This window comes from Sorex araneus, chromosome 6 (genome assembly GCF_027595985.1).
Source record: "Sorex araneus isolate mSorAra2 chromosome 6, mSorAra2.pri, whole genome shotgun sequence".
Classification (NCBI taxonomy): Eukaryota; Metazoa; Chordata; class Mammalia; order Eulipotyphla; family Soricidae; genus Sorex; species Sorex araneus.
The window spans coordinates 118,142,087-118,159,357 of NC_073307.1; the positions used below are offsets into that span (position 1 = coordinate 118,142,087).

Below are 17,271 nucleotides of genomic sequence, written 5' to 3' on the forward strand. Positions count from 1 at the left end.
ATGATAGTTTGCTTAGTTGCCAAAAGAGTTACAATAATTATTTCGCCATAATATGTAAGTTATCTTAGAGGCATCTGAGATTATTACTGCGTTTGGATTCAAAATAAGTCCCCAAAGTGTTATTGTTCTCAGGGCCTTTTTTATCAGAATAAATAAATCAGCAACATACTACCTTCATTGTAACACTGTCTTCTGATTAGAATTTGGCTTATGAGTGAAGAAACAGTAAAAGAGACCATTCTGCTTCCTTGGCGGGTCAGCTTCCCTTCCCGGCGTCCAGCAGGGATCCACCTCACAGCAAATATCACCCCACCAGTGAACACTCTCATTGTTACATTCCAGATTATGAAACTCAAATAGAATCGATAGTTACACTTCCCTTTTCCTTTCCCTGGCCACATTTTCAGAGTTGAAAAGTAAACCGAGATCAAATTTCGACATATTGTTTGAAATTAGCAAGGATGAAACACACCAGTGAGAGACAAAAGCCCTGATTTTAAGAGTAAGCTTTTGCCTTTCCTGAAATGCCTAGCTCAGGCAGTGTATTTTTATGCCTTCGGATACTGGCATGTTTCATTTCACATTTAAGATTATGACACACCAACTTATTTTGAAATTTTTTAAATCTTCCACTGTGCATGTTTCAAGTGCTTCATGACTATCACTGATAATTGAGCAATTAACTTGAAATTACTGAATGTGCTGTGATGGCACAATATGTAGTAAGTGACATGAAAGAATATAGTACAAACTTGGTACAGTGAAAAAATAATAAGGGTAAAAGAGGCTGTAATAATAATAATAGTACTTAGTAAGTTTAATAGTCCCAGTTCTTGGTCGTTAAATGGTGCCAGTAAAATGATTTCATGAAATAATCCCACATGCTTGCAAACTCTTTAGAGAAGTTTGTTTTGGTGCTACGAAAAGGAATGATCTTTCTAAGCGGTCTGATAATTCTCAGGGGCCAGTCCTAAAATAAGTCTGGTTGTTTCATTAGAAAACATGCAGAAAATAAGTTAAAAACCAGAAGACAGAAAGGGGAAGGCAGGATGAAGAAAAAGTACAGCAGGCAGTGTGCTTGCCTTGCATGCCGCCAACCAGGTTTGATCCCAACACCCTAATTGTTCCCCCTAATGCAGCCACTCCCACGCAGCAGAGCCTGGCAAGCTATCTGTGGCGTATTCGATATGCCAAAAACAGTAACAACAAGTCTCACAATGGAGCCGTTACTGACGCCCGCTCGAGCAAATCGATGAGTAATGGAATGTCAGTGATGACAATGATACAGTGAACGCAGCCACAAGTGTTCTGTAACCACAGATTCAAGAGTGAGCACAAAGCCAGGAATAGCCCTGAACATGGCTGTGTGGTGGCTCCAAAAATGAAAAGAATAAAATAAAAACCGGAAAGAGGGACCAACAAGACAGTACAGAGGTTAGGACACATGTGTACCTGAGCTGGGATCCAGCCCCAGTATCCCATGGCCTGTAAACATCACAGAGGGTATGATGTTTAAAGCCCTGCAGACCCCCTGAGACCACCAGGTGGCCCTGGTGGTTTCCAGTGGGTCCAAATAGTATCACATTCTCAGGCCCCAGCACTGAATCACAAGGTCTGGTTGGCCTGATATTGAAAGTAGTCCATGGTTCCCCTGAGAACTCTTGAAAGACCATCCCCTCCAAAAACGTGTCTGATAGGTATGTTCTTTAAAAAAATAAAATACAAGCTTAAAAAATAATAGTTAATATATATGCATATATATTCAAGCAATTGTGAACATATTTAAATACACACAAATCAAAAATTATGATAACATGGCCTGACTAAGGAGGTGACCAAAAGCTAAGGATTAGGGGCCAAAGTGATAATATAGGGGCTAGGCACTTGCCTTGCATGCAGCTGGTTTGGGTTCAATCCCTTTCAATCCCTGATCCCTCCCCATATGGTCCCCTGAGTTGTACCAGGAGTGATCCCTGAGCATACAGCCAGGAGTAATCCCTGAGCATTGCTGAGTGTGCCCCTCCCCGCCAAAAGAGTAAGAATGAAACTAGCAAAAACAGAAAGAAAGCCTCCTAATTGCTGACTCTATCAAGTTCTCTCATATTGTGCTTTCCTAGCAAACACCATACAATGATCATAAAGAATGGCTTAAATATAGCCAGGGAAGCATATTCCAGAAACCTAAATTTGACCTTATATCAAGGTCAAATAAAGGTTTGCAATAAACACCAAACATTTAGAAAGTCAGAAAGAGAAAAGAGTTTGAAACTATAGCAGTTTAATATACAATTAAAACAATTTTTGTTCAAAATTGAATTCATACTTCTCCACAACGCGAGTAGATTAAAAATAGGCCAGGTTATTCTTTTACAGTTAAACTAGAAACAGAAGGTGGAGAGAGCAGAACAAGTATTTGAGGGCAGTAATATATAAAATGTAAACGCTTAAAATGTAATGGGTATACACATTCAGATTAGCAAACTACTTTCAATTAAAGTAGATTTCTGGCCACAGTTCACAAATGTATATAAGCTGTGTGTATTAATGTAGATACTTCAAATGTCAGTATATCTCTAATTAACATGAGCACACAACTGTAAAACTGAGAAGGCACAATTTTAAATTCCTTACATTCCCAGCATTAATGCTTTCATGGGGTAGCTCCCGTTGTCATGGAAAATGGCATTCAAGCCCTATTTGTGGATTTTCACAGCTCATCTTTTTTATTTACCTGCTCTATGTCAAGATTAGCCTAGAATAATATTTTTTAAAGATAATGCACTTAGACCTACTTGTCCTGAAAATCACAGATGTTCTCACTGAGGAAGCTTCAGTTTGAGCTAGGCTCAGTTTGAAACAGATTTCTTTCTATTTAAAATGCCAAAAAAGATGAATGTTGTGAGTCTTTTTATTTATTTCCCAAAAATATGTGCAATTCAAGGAAATTAAGGCAAAGCATGATGTGGCAGTTTTAGTATGCGGGAATAGAAAAATGTCCAGGAGGAACAAATCATTTGGGAACACGAGGAAATGAAATGGTAAAAGGTTCTCTATGTTTTTCTCTCTGACTTTCTACCTCAACTTTTCTAAAATATTTGTTTAGCGACCAAGTAGAAGCTGAGTTAATGAGCGAAATCAACAAAAGAGAAAGAACTAGCATTCTCTCTGAGACGATAACATGGTACCACGAAAGAACTGAATTGATCCCATGAATTCTTTAGCTGGGACTTCTGCTATTCTGAGGGTAATTTCAATTCAGCTCACAAAAATTTTTTTAAAACCAGGTAATTTAATGTCTACGAAAGGATATATTATACCAAATTTTATCTTATCCACTTTTTCTTTCTAACTTTTCATTTATTTTAGTTTACAGAACAAGTTACAATAGGGTTAATGTTCACGATTTTGATATACAAAGTTATTGCTCTTTTTTATATATTTCCCAAAAATGTTCAACAGATTATTATTACTATTGTTTCAAGCATGAGGCTAAGCAATTGTTATTTTTTGTACCAGACAATAAAATAACTGAGGCCTCAGGAAATGGTTGCTATTGGAGACCATGAACAGAAACACAATTTTATTTTTATTTTTCATTAGCTTTCAATACTATAGCTTTTCAGGGGGCTGGAGCAATAGCACAGCAGGTAGGGCGTTTGCCTTGCACGCGGCCAACCCAGGTTCAATTCCCAGCATCCCATAGGGTCCCCTGAGCACTACTAGGAGTAATTCCTGAGTGCAGAGCCAGGAGTAACCCCTGTGTATCACTGGGTAAGATTCAAAAGCAAAAAAAAAAAAAAAAACCTGTAGCTTTTCAGGGGTAAAAGGTCACACCTCTGTTAGTATGTAAAATTCACTACCAAAGTTCTAGTTCCCCCACTATCAAACTAGCCTCTAGTAACTTACCTATCAGTTTTCATTCAGTCTTAGTTTTATTGCCTTTTGCAAGTTTGTTTGTATTATTATTTATCTTTCACGTATGAAGGAAATCATTTGGTAACTGTGTCTTTCTTTCCTACTAACCTCACTTAGCATAATCACCTCAATTTGGGCTACACTTTTCTAAAAGGGAAATCATTGCCAAATTGCTTTTTAAAAAGAGGAGGGATAAGCTGAACATAATATAATATCCAAAGATGTGCATCATTATGTTTAGCCATTTATTTCCCTTGTTATACTCAACTGGAGGTTCCCAAAGGGTCCTCCGGAGGTCAACAGGGTCCCAATAGCAACTCTCTGCTCACCAACTGGCCCTTTCACGCAAAGGCCTAAGGATGCAGTGCTGCTAGGTTCCAGATGTATGGAGAATACCCAGGGCCCCCCAGATAAGGACCTCCAGGGTTGCATCCAGAAATGCTTGAGAAATCCTTGTGGTGCTGGGAATCAAACTTTGGTCTGGAGCTTGCTAGGCATGTACCCTAAATGCCATATTATCTCTCAACCCTACATAATTATTCCTTAATTAGAGATAAAGGATTAAATGTGAACAGTTAACTACAAACTAGATCTTTTCATACAATGCCTTCGCTGGGGGGAAAAAAAGGGGAGAGGTGCTTTTCTTTTTAAAGGGACAGAAAAAATTGAATAAGAAGCTTTTCGTTCTAAAAGGACAACCATTTTCCTTCACAGTTTTTCTCTTCTGACCTAGGGAGTAGACTTAAATAGGTAAGATTCCAATCGATTCTCACACACAGTTTGGTGTTATCCATTCATTATGGATGTGCAAAACAATATCCCTCCTTTCTTAGATCACAAAGCAAATGAACAGTTTTAGGACATGGAAATAAAGTGCCTAAAAGAAGTCATTGTCACCAAACCCATTTGTCCGTTCTTTGGCCAAGCTAGATAAATATTTCTGCTGTTTGAACTGCCTCATCATTCAGTACAAGGGGTGGGAAAACTGCAAAATAATGTAAAGAAATGGGAATTCAAACATTATGCATGCTATGTTAATTTCACACAGTTTGTCTTAATCTTTGATTCCTGCTCCATTTCTTTAAAGAAGGCTTTACTGTCAGGAGGAAGCTTCTAAAAACCACAGTTAAGGGCTGGAGTGATAGAACAGTGGGTAGAGCATTTGCCTTGCAGGTAGCCAACCTGAGTTCGATCCCTGGCATCCTATATGGTCCCCTGAGCACCACCAGGGGACCTGAATGCAGAGCCAAGAGTAGCCCCTGAGCATTGCCAGTGAGACCCAAAAAGCAAATAAAATAAAACAAAATAAAAACCATAGCCAATTCTCTTCTACTAAAAAAGAAGCTTGAGACCACTGACCAAAGAAACAACAAAGTTCATGTCTTAACAAGCATTTGGAAAATTTTAAGGCTGAAAATGGTTTCTTTAGGCCTGCATCATTAGCTTGACTTCTGCTTAAATGATCAAAATCTGACTAGAAGTTTTTTGTTTTTGTTTTTAAGTCGAACACCAGAAATAACCATGTGAAAACTATATCCACAATGTCCCTTCTATTTTTATCCTCTCTCTTTGTTAGGTCACAAGAAAAATCTCAGCTAACTATATCCCCTCTACGCAAAGCAAAGCAAGACTATTTATGTCTTGGGGTAGGGAGGAGGGCTGCAACAGAAGTGAAGAATTCTGGAAACAGCTTTTTGGTGATGAGAAATGTAAACGATTCTAAACGAAAGTTATCTTCATTGAAATGCTGACAAATGTCTTATATTTATTGTTTTTATTTTAATAAACCTTAAAAAAAGTAAAGGGAATGACTAAATGACATAAAAAAAGAGAGAAGAGGTAAATGAAAAGAAAAAGCAACTAAAATATTATTAGATTCTAATAGGATAAGCTCATCTCCTTGGGACCATCCTCTTTCACAAGAGTCCTTCAGACACACATTTCCTTCTCCATCTTCTTTGCCTCTAATCCTGACTATGAGAACCTCCTCAAATTGAAAGCTTATGCTTAGTCAAACAAACTGTGAAGCTTAATTCTTTGTATTTAAAATTAGAATTGTCCTCAAATAGTAAAATATTGATAGTTTCATAAAAATAAGTTACTCATTTCTTAAACATTAACAATATATAAAAAGGATTAAACTAAAACATTCATGTCCACTTTTGTTAACTTGGTTCAAAATGACTGTCCTAATCAATGCTACTCTAAAACAGAAAAGTATAGCTTGCTTGAAATAAATTTTCACTATTCTTTGCTTTTATACTGAATTGTGTAAGCTCTAATTTACAATGATCTTTTTCCCAGTTACTTTCCTGGAAAAACAGTCTAAAACTCCTTTACAGGAGAGTACTAAGAAATAAAGTGTCCTGTATTTTGGTTAGCAAATGTACAAACTCTTAGATGCCAACGTGGTACATAGATAAATACAAATCAAATTAGGAAGCTAAGGATATTCAGTAACACAGAATGTGTCTCACACATGAAAACCTGGGTTTGACGACTGCACCCTTCCCCAAAAAGAAGTATTTTAATTTTCCATTAAATTCATTCTACTTTTGTCTTGATATTTATCTTCTGCTTATCTATATAATGATACTTCTCCAAAGCACCATTTAAATAAAATGGTCTTTGGTGGATGGTGAAAAAGGCAGAAAGAAACTTACATTTTTCTATGAACTATGTATTAATTGTTTGGGGGTTTGGTTCTTAATATGCAATTTACTCATTTAGTGATAGCTCTTTGAATTCTTATCATTTAATAATTTTTACTATTAGCACAAACACATACACTTCTCAAGTTCAGGAAACCAGAAACCTGCAAGAAATTATCAGGGTAAATTATTCATATGTATACAGACCCCCTTTGAGGTAATAAAGTCCTATAATTAAGCCCCATCTTCAAAGAATTCCATTTGATTTTTTTTCACCTATTATAATAGGCCTGCCATTGTATCACTGCATTTAAAAATTACAAGAAACAGGCTTTTAACCAGCTGATTTACCCTACATTCCTTATAAGAAAATATTAAAAATATATAACACATGAAAAACATGAAACTAGCTAAAATTCACCAAAAATAAGAATCTGTCTATAAACTATAACTGTTTCATGACGCAAAAATAATAGTGATAAATTAATACTTACAAATACGCACAAAAAAATTCAGCCCCAGCACCCAGAATTCACTGGTAAGTTGCCTTTGAATTCATGAAAGTGACCTAAAAATTGAGACGGATAAATGAAAGTTAAAAGAATAAATAAATTACATTTATGTCCTTCATTAAAGAAATTAACATTCTGGCTATGTTACACTATTTTTAACTCATTCAGTTTTCCCTCATCTTCTCTAACAACATTTCTCACAATGATAATACCAAAGCAACAATTATTCTATAGTTCTACATCTGGGAATACAACAGCTCCATCAATTACGGCTCTTCCAAGATTTTTACTAATAAAGCCCATGTTTAGAAGTATGAATAAGTAAAAGGAATGTGGAGAAAAATTAGAGTGATAAAGGCCAATAAACTATATTTGAAAACATGTTTACTATATATCTGCAAGTTAAACTTAATTAGCATTACAAAAAGTACCTCATATATGTCCAACAAGAATACTTTGTAGAGAGTAAACATGAAATAATGCAGTTTATGGGGGGGAGGGTGGATTTGTGCCATCAGCAAGTCAACCTGTACCCGTGGGATGAGTGCATCAGCAGCCTGAAGGTGCCTTCAGGCTTCCTGAAAACCCAAAATTTCCGCTGAACCTCTGGCCAGATCCTAACAATTCGGGACTAAGTTTCCCATGAAATTAAGCAGCCAGAAGTTAGATAGGCGGGAGCCATGCCCATAAACCACCTCCAGCTCAATTATACAAGCTCATATATCGGCTGTGCTTCAGAGAACCCATAAATAAATCTCAAAAGAGATCAACAGACACAATTAATCTAGGAACGGCACAAAGCTGAACGGACCAGGGTAAATCAGAAAGGAATGGGTCAGCCATTTGCTCCCACAATCCAAAATCACCACCATGCCCCCAGCAGGACTCCAATGTCTCAGGACAAACCTCACCAAGATATAATCTGCTGAAAATTTCAGTTTGCGGGTTTTGTGACTGAAATCTCCAGGCTTTCTCAGGATCGGGATGGATTACCTTCCCCCACCTCCCTGTACTTCTGGAAGCCTCCGCAGTCACATTCATACCCCAAAGTTGTCACCTAGTTAAAGAGCTACTCCAGCCTTTCCCTCCCAATAAAAATACTGAACACCCCTAATAAACACAATGACTTCTTAATACCTGTATTGCAACCCATAATGCACAAAAGGAGAAAGAAAGAGGAAAAGTGCCTGTCATAGAGGCAGATTAAGGGTGGGAGCTGGGGTGTTGGGAGATGATGGAAGGGAAATGGGGGATATCGGTGGTAGGAAATGTACAATGGTGGAAGGATGCTTGTTGGATTATTGTATGACCGAAACCCAGTCATGAACAGGTTTGTAATAGTCCATCTCATGGATATTCAGTAATTTTTTTTTTGCTTTTTGAATGCACAGAGGTAACTCCTGGCTCTGCACTCAGGAATTACTCCTGGCAGTTCTCAGAGACCATAGGGGATGCTGGGAATCAAACCCAGGTTGGCCACATGCAAGGCAAACACCCTACCTGCTGTGCTATGCCTCGAGCCCCTTAATAAAAATTTTATTAAAAAAAGAAATGTGGAGTTCATGCCTGCTTCAGTCAGCTTAATCAGTGGTTGAATAAATAGTAGTACTCCTATATTTTTTTAAATGCAGTTTTTGATCAACCTAAAGGCATGGAACCCATTAAAACAACTTAGGCTATATACAGTGCAATCTGTATGAGCCACAATTTGATCCAAAATTTTTTGCTTACACACAGCTTAGTTCTTGCTGAAGAGGTAACAGATGCAACCCAAACACACATAACCAGCCTTGTAAGAAGTTGTAAGTAACATAGTGAGTCACTTATGTTTCTAAATAGCTATGGTTTTCTCTCTTTAGAATTCTTAGGCATTAAAAGGCAGATTGACTACTTTTATACTTTTATGGGTGTTTTCAAATTTTCTTTAAAATTTTTATTCTCCCTTTTATTAAATTGTGTATGTGTAGGATGTATAAATTTTATGTAAATTTAAAATGCATCACTATATAACTATTAATACTATTAATTCTTTTACGTATCTGTGGAAAAGATAGTCTTTTAAAAATTAAATACTTTGGTATTTTGTTGTTATTCATCTAAATAGAGCACATTTCCAGATCTATGAAGACAAAGAAAATGTTACAAAGACCATAGTCTCACCAAAACAACAACAAAAAAATGGTTATGTGTAGCAGTCAGTGAAAATAATAGAGACTTTAGACTCCTGATTTAGTCCAAAACTCTCCAAGATTCTGAAGAATTACAGTCACTAAAAAGCTAAAATAGTTAACTAGATATCTAGGTTAATTAACTAGATAGCTAGAGATAGCTAGAGAGTTATCTAGCTATAGTTATATAAAGTTTATTTTGAGAAAAAAATGAATCTTGATCAACCTCATCTGTACGAACTACTGTTTCAATCAGTGTGTTCCATAAGTGGCCATAATTGATTAGCTATTAGCATCTGAAATTAAATTGATATGTTGTAGAATTCCCCAGCCCAAATATGTTTTCTCCTGATAAGTTTTTCTTGTCATGATTAATAGATTAAATCATTCTAACCATTTGGACAACTTCAAGTATCAATGGCTTAGATAACCATTCAATTTCTTCACCAGACATTCTCTCAATGCAGAATGAAATTTCAGGCCTTCCTTACTCCAGTTTCATCAACATCCATATGTTTTTTTAAATAATTTACCTTGTCTTTCTAGCAACTATTCTTTTTAAAAGAAAAATTGTAATTATGCAATATACCCAATGCACCTCACTCTGTCATTTGCATGTAAACTATGGAGACAAAATTAAATTAGCATCTAGAAAATACTGTGACTTATATATGTATAATATTTTTAAAATCATTGTATATTTTAGAGTTAAGGTATAAGAAAATATTTTAAATTTGGAACAAGATTACAGTCTCAAGGTAACTAATATTTTAAATACACGACATGAAACCGATAAATTTCATTTGTCATGTCACTGCAGTCTTATCACCTATATTGAAAGTAACTCTAAACCTCATTATCAACTTACATTTACATTACTAATGAATTTTGGAGCAAACAACTTAAAAAGTATAAACTAAAGATCACAGAGTTCATTATGATTAAGATAAAGTAAAGATTAATGCAAAATTACATATGTGGAGAGTTAAAAAATAAACAAGCAAATTTCAGAGTAAACAGAACTTGAAGTGGCTAATTTTTTATGAATTAGAAAACTTTAGGCTGGAAAAGATATTTCTCCAAAATAACAAAACTGTCCACTCAAGCACTTTGATCTTGAGGTATACACAAAAATATAAAGATAGTGGAGGAAATGCCAGAGCAATTAACCATCAGTTTTAGAAAAATCTTATTAGGTAAAATGAACACTCAAGCACCCACGAATTGTTCCATTTTTGTTTGCTCACTCACTGACTGTGGTTTACAACTACACTGGACAGTATCAACATGAAATTATTTTATAAATAAAATTATATTATATACCTGAAACCAATAAATTTTATAAGTCAATTATATATTAATTACAAATAGAGTATTTTTAAAATAAAACCATGAATTTACTCCTGAAAAGCTTTTTTTTTATTTTTTTGTAATTGAATGACAGTGAGATACAATTACAAGATTGAATTTCAGTTACATAATATTACAACACACATTCCTTCACCAGTGTACATTCTCGCCACTAATGGCCCCAGTGTTCCCAGTTTACCTCCTGCTCCCCTATCCCCTCACCTGCCTCTGTGACACACTTCCCTCTTCCTCTCTCTCTCTTTCTCTCTCTCTCTCTCTCTCTCAAAATGAATTAATTTTGCAGGGTCAAAGTGGTAGTATAACAGGTAGGGTGTTTGCCTTGCACTTAGCTGACAGGTGGGATTGCCCACATACCATATAGTCCCCTGAGCACGGTCAGGAGTGATTCCTGAGTGCAGAGCCAGAAGTAACCCCTGAACATCACTGGGAGTGACCAAAAAAAGCAAATAAAATAAAATAAATTTATAGAAAATATATACACACATGCATGTTTCAAAAAGCATAATTTAAAATGTTATGTTTTGTTTTGTTGCTTTTGGGGTCACACCTGGCAATGCTCAGGGGTTACTCCTGGCTCTGCACTCAGGAATTACTGCTGGCGGTGCTCAGGGGACCATATGGGATGCTGGGGATTGAACCTGGGTCAGCCATGTGCAAGGCAAATGCCCTACCCACTGTGCTATAGCTCCAGCCCAAATAAAATGTTAACACTGAGGGGCTGGAGCGATAGTGGGTAGGGCATTTGCCTTGCATGAGACCGAGTTTGATTCCCAGCATCCCATATGGTCCCCTGAGCACCTCCAGGAGTGATTCCTGAGTGCAGAGTCAGGAGTAACCCCTGAGCATCGCCGGGTGTGATCCAAAAAGCAAGAAAAAAAAAAGTTAACATTGAGATACAGTTATTTGCTTATTCTTACAAGTTAATGTTATTTACATTCTTTTTTTACTTAATATGTCTAATTTGCCCCAAAACAATAATGTTTATTTTAAAATTCAGTTTAACACTTTACATTCAAAATAAGTCACCCAAATCCCGAATTACTTCTTATTAATCTGGCAAGAAAAGCAAATATTAATATCAGTTAAAAATATCTCTGAAATAGAAGGCAATGTCAAACAAGTATCTTGACATCAAATAAAGAAATCATAAGCAATTTTCAGAAAAACATACCTCACTCTACCCAAAATAGAGAATAGATCAAAGGTAAATAGCAAATAAAAACATTGCTGCCTCCCTATTTAATTAGACTTTAAAAGCTTTCAAGCGAAAAGTTTTAATTCTGCTAAAACTATCTCTGGGCCACACCTATTTGTTTTTATAATCCTTGTCCATTATTTTCATTTCATATTTCAAGTATTAAATGCAAAGTTGGATTAAGTGACCTTTAAAATATTCAAGTAGGGGCTGGAGCAATAGCACAGCGGGTAGGGCATTTGCCTTGCACATGGCCAACCTGGGTTCAATTCCCAACATCCCATACGGTCCTCTGAGCACCGCCAGGAGTAATTCCTGAATGCAGAGCCAGGAGTAACCCCTGAGCATCACCAGGTGTAACTCAAAAAGAAAAAAAAATTAAAGTGCTTACAAAAACAACTGTAACAAAAGTATGTCTATTTTTACATTGTTATTGTATCAGATGCTTAAATTTCATGTTGATAAATAAATAACTTTTAATTAAATGATTTAATAATGTTATACATAATAAGCCACTGAATTAAAATAACTAAATTAACTTTTGAACAGATATCTTGCCCTTTGCATAGCAAATAGAAAGGGGAATGGAGGGAGAGGAAGGGAGAAGGGACATGAAATTTAAAACTCCTCTGCTAAATTATATAGAATTTGAATTTACTATAAAAAATGATATGCAAAATTTAACTTTCAAAGAAACAGAATCCAAGCTAATGCTCAATTTTTTGATACAATTGCTAATCATTAAGACCACAGTAGTGAATGTAAAATGACGGTTTTGTTATTGATATTTAAGTCTCCTATAGTAGAGGTTCATTCCCAGAATTACCTGGCCTACCAGCCTCATTTCAGGAAAAATGTATTCAGCACCCCCCCTAGAGAGTTGCCCCATTTAAGGAAACAAACAGGAAGTGCTCCTCCATCGCATTCGCACCCACTAAGCACCCACCCACCCCCATAATTCCAGCATGTCCCAAGGGGTGTTATCACCCACGTTGGGAAATAGATTTTCTCTTTAATTTTAATTTAAACATAGTATTGTTTTAAAAATAAAATTTAGGCATAGCAAAGGCAAAAGAAACTGAGAGCTGGAACTGGTCTTTAGTATTTTATGAAGGCAGAAGAGATGGGTATGGGGGGTGGACATAGGAACACTGGTGGAAGGACCCACCAGTCAGGTGGGAAGGATGTGCCGCAGGAATGTTTTATGCATGAAACCCTACAACTAACAGTACTGTAAATCATTAAGTCTAAAGTAAACTTAAATTAAAACAAATAAATAAACAAATATCTCAGGTGTTCCAATACCACACCTGTCACCTGAGTGTCAGTGTCCTTCCACCAAAGTCGCCACTGGATCCCCTCCCACCTTTGGCAAACTCAGTTCTGAATGCCATTGGCTGCTTGTTATTCCCTCTGTGTTTCTATATATCCCACATGAGAGAGATCATTCTATATTTGTCCCTCTCCTTCTGATTGACATCATTTAACATGATACTCTCTAATTCCATTCACATAGCAGTGAGTTGAATGGTTTTATCTTTTCTTACAGATCAACAGAATTCCATTGTGCACACATGCACACACAAACACAAACACACACACACACACACCACAATTTCTTTATCCACTCAATTATTCTTTTGCACTTGGATTGTTTCCTGATCTTGGCAATTATAAATAGTTTTGCAATGAACAGAGAAGTGCAAAAAGAAAATTTTAATTATGTTTTGGACTCTTGGGATACAGAAGTGAATCTATTGGGTGATGTGAAAACTCAATTTCTAATTTCCTGAGAAATCTGCATATTATTTTCCATAGAGACCAAACCAGATAACATTTCTACCACAGTGGATGAGGATTTGCAAACACTTTTCTAAGGCAAAAATAAGGATATTTCTAAGATGCCAAGTGGAAAGTGAAATGTTACCTAGTCCAAGACTTCTTTTTATAGAAACAAGAATCGATTTCCTCAAAGGAAAATAAATTTCTACTAGTCTTAAAGATATTCAAGGACCATTATTATTGAAAACTATTCCAAAGAGTGTATTCAATAATTCAATGCATTCAAAACACAATTTTAAAATTATTTCAGTATTCATGATCACAATTTTTAAGACAGATTAGCATTAATTCAGAGAATAACTTAAAAACCTGATAGGAGCCAGATTATTTTAGAGGGGTGGCACGTTCTAAAACTTGTTAAAATGAATGTTAGAGATCAGGTCATCTATTGGTTCTCAAACTCTTTGGTCTCAAGATTCCTTTACATTTATAAAGGTTATTGAAAGTCCCTAAGAACCATACTTACATTTATCAATATTTATTAGAAGCTAAATTTAAAAAATTATCATTTTAATTTAAAATAAATGTGATTACTTTGATTAAATAATCACTCAATGATGGCATACATAACAAACTTTTTAAATATATAAACGTGCTTGAAAAAAACAAAAATGTAGAAGATTGGTATTGTTTTGTATTTTTTTGCAAATCTCTAAAATCTCTGACTTAATCAAAGACAGCTAGATTCTCATAGGTACTACTGCATTCAATCTGTTGTGATATGTTAATTTGATAAAAGTGTGTAAATAATATCCATATTCCACAGATATAAAGTTGAAAAGAGATAGTGTTTAAGTAGCTTTTGGAAATGGTTGCATTTGTTCTTCATTAATACTTTACCATAATGTAGCAAGTAATAATTTCTCAAAGGTTAACTGCACTGCAGAATCTACAGCCTAAATATCAATGAACTTTTTGTAGTGTTATTTAAAACAAACACCTTTCATACTTATTTTTTACCTATGCGTGATTTTGTGACTTAGTGCATGGGGGAGGGGGGTTGACTGGAAAGCACTGGCTCACTGATCTTCAAAATGTTGATATATTTCATTATTCAATATTTTAAAAAGTACATTTGCTACCATCATCGCAAATCTTATCAAAAAAGTTATTAAGTAACTGGAAGACATTGAATTCATAGTGATGGACACAAGTTTCCCCAACTACTAATTTTCCTCTTCAAAGTTCAAAATTTATTAACAAGGTTCAGTTGTTTTTCTTAAATAGCAGACTCACTTTGCTAATGTTTGAGAATATGTCTGCCAAGCATCTGAGTAACCACTGAGCAACTGTTAGTCATTCTTTCAAGTAAAAACAATGTTCTATATAAATATAACAAGATCTACTCAGGCAATAAGCTGAATGGGCTGGAGTGTATGTGTTACATGCAGGAGCCCAGAATTCCCTCCCTAGCCCCACACGCTCCTGAACACCAAGCCAACAGTAGATCTCAGAACTCCCAGGTGTGACCCAAAAGATATCCCCCACTACGAGAGAGAGAGAGAGAGAGAGAGAGAGAGAGAGAGAGAGAGAAGCAGTTCAATTTGCAACTCAATCACACAAATTATTTTCCTCAAGAAAATTTCCACATCTAGCAGTGCTCCAGGATTTACTCCTGGGTCTGCATGCAATGATCATTCTGGTGGGGTCCCGGGAATGGAACCCATCTTTCTAGTGTGAAAGTAAGCACCTTTCCCAGTATACTATCTCTCCAGTCCAAAAACGGCCTCTCCCCACCTCCAAGTTTAACGATTGTAAAAATACAGAGGATAGGATCTTGCTCTGCACGTGGCTGAGCCAGGATTCGATCGCCATCACTCCATATGGTCATCCCTCCCAGTTCCGCCAGGAGTGATCCCTGAGTGCAGAGTCAGGAGTAAGTCCTGAGCACTGCTGGATGTGGCCCAAAAACCAAAATAAGAAAAATAATGACATAACAACTAACATAATGGCGACATAGATTTGATTTGTGTTAAGGCGTCAGTATTTTTGCCCAAAATTGCTTTGCCTCCTCAATATAAATGTCAACTGAGTGAAAAGGGCAAAGAGCTATTCAGTATCATGATGAAAATAATTTTGACTTTTCAGACTCCTTGAAATGATCTCAGGGGTTCATGGATATTTTGCTAACTGCGTTCCTAGCCCTCATAGTCCACTTTACAGATACGGAGTTTATTAAAATATTTTCAAGCCAAAAAAAAGAGCTGGCAATACCTAGCACAGTGAGTAAGATATGGCAAACATCACTTGAAAGTTATTTATCTTTTTCTGCTCAAAAGAAAGAATAATACTAATGTATGGGAATTCCCCTTATGGTGGATTTTAGCTCCTTGAAATGGCTTTTAAAAGTTATGGAATAAGTTGCTTTGTAAAACGGAAATCTGTTGCTAGAGATGTCAGAGATAAAGCTGAATGCTCTTTGCCTTGTAAAAATGTGTACCAAAACAGCCAGATAATGCCTTAGAAAGATATTTTTTAATGAAATTTACTTCAGGACTCTGCCCCAAAGATACTAAACCAAAATTTCCTGGCATGTGCCTGGAGTTTTTTTTAGTTTCTTTTTTCCAAACTTTATTAAAGTTTGTGAGTTACAAAGTTTTTCAAAGTTGGGTTTTTGATATACAATGTTCCATTTCCCATCCCACCACCGGTGTCAACTTCCTTCCACCATGTTCCCAGGTTCCCTCTCCTAAGGCATCCCCACCCCACCCCTCACTCCAAACCCAGTGTGCCCTCTTGACAGGCATCTTTTAACTTTGGTTACTAAAGTCTCGGTCTCATGGATTCAGTGTTGTTGACACTGTAGTTTGGATATTTAGGTCTATCATTCCTTAATATCATGAATATACCTGAATTCCCTTGATCTCTGTCCCTGTTGCTTCTCATCAATCTCTTCTCCCCTTCAATCTATTTCTTTCCATGAGAGCATAGAGTTTTTATTGTTTTTAAAAAGCCCCACGAGGGGCTGGAGCGGTAGCACAGCGAGTAGGGCATTTGCCTTGCATGCGACAGACCCAGGTTCGATTCCCAGTATCCATATGGTTCCCCGAGCACTGCCAGGAGTAATTCCTGAGTGCAGAGCCAGGAGTAACCCCTGTGCCTCACCGGGTGTGACCCAAAAAAAAGCAAAAAACAAAAAAGCTCCACGAAGGCTATTATCAAAATCAGTATGGTTGCAGATGGTGTTCAAGAACTATTCTCCTCTTGTCTCTATTACAATATGATTTCATAGCATTAAGTTTTATCCATACCCAGTTCTGTTTCCTTTCTTTAGTCACCAATACACTGATGCCAGCATGCATAGTGCAACAATATATCAAAATTGCCTAAATGGCACACATTTTTACAACTGTCCAAGCTGTACTGCTATTTTGAAATAGCAATTCAAAAGGATCTATATGTGAATGGTCAACACAATTTAGTGTCTTAGTAAAAGATAAAATGAGATAAGTCAGAAGAAGAAACCAGCCTATCTTCCACATTTAAATACATATTTTTGCTATTGATCAGGACCAAATGGACTATAAGTTTCCAAATGTTAGTTACAAAATCATTGCGTGACTCAATATCCAAAATTTAAATTTTGAAACATTGACCACAGGGGGGGAAATATCAAT

General features: G+C 36.2%; 1 protein-coding gene across 4 annotated transcripts in view; it reads right to left on the bottom strand.

Moving 5' to 3' along the window:
- Window positions 1-17,271, bottom strand: part of SOX6 (SRY-box transcription factor 6) — a 650,955-nt gene that overhangs the window by 528,250 nt on the left and 105,434 nt on the right. For all 4 annotated transcript variants that reach the window (XM_055142871.1, XM_004613574.2, XM_055142870.1 and 1 more), the window contains exon 2: window positions 7,061-7,134. The gene's annotated coding sequence lies outside the window, so the exon portion shown is untranslated. The remainder of the gene's footprint in view (window positions 1-7,060; window positions 7,135-17,271) is intronic.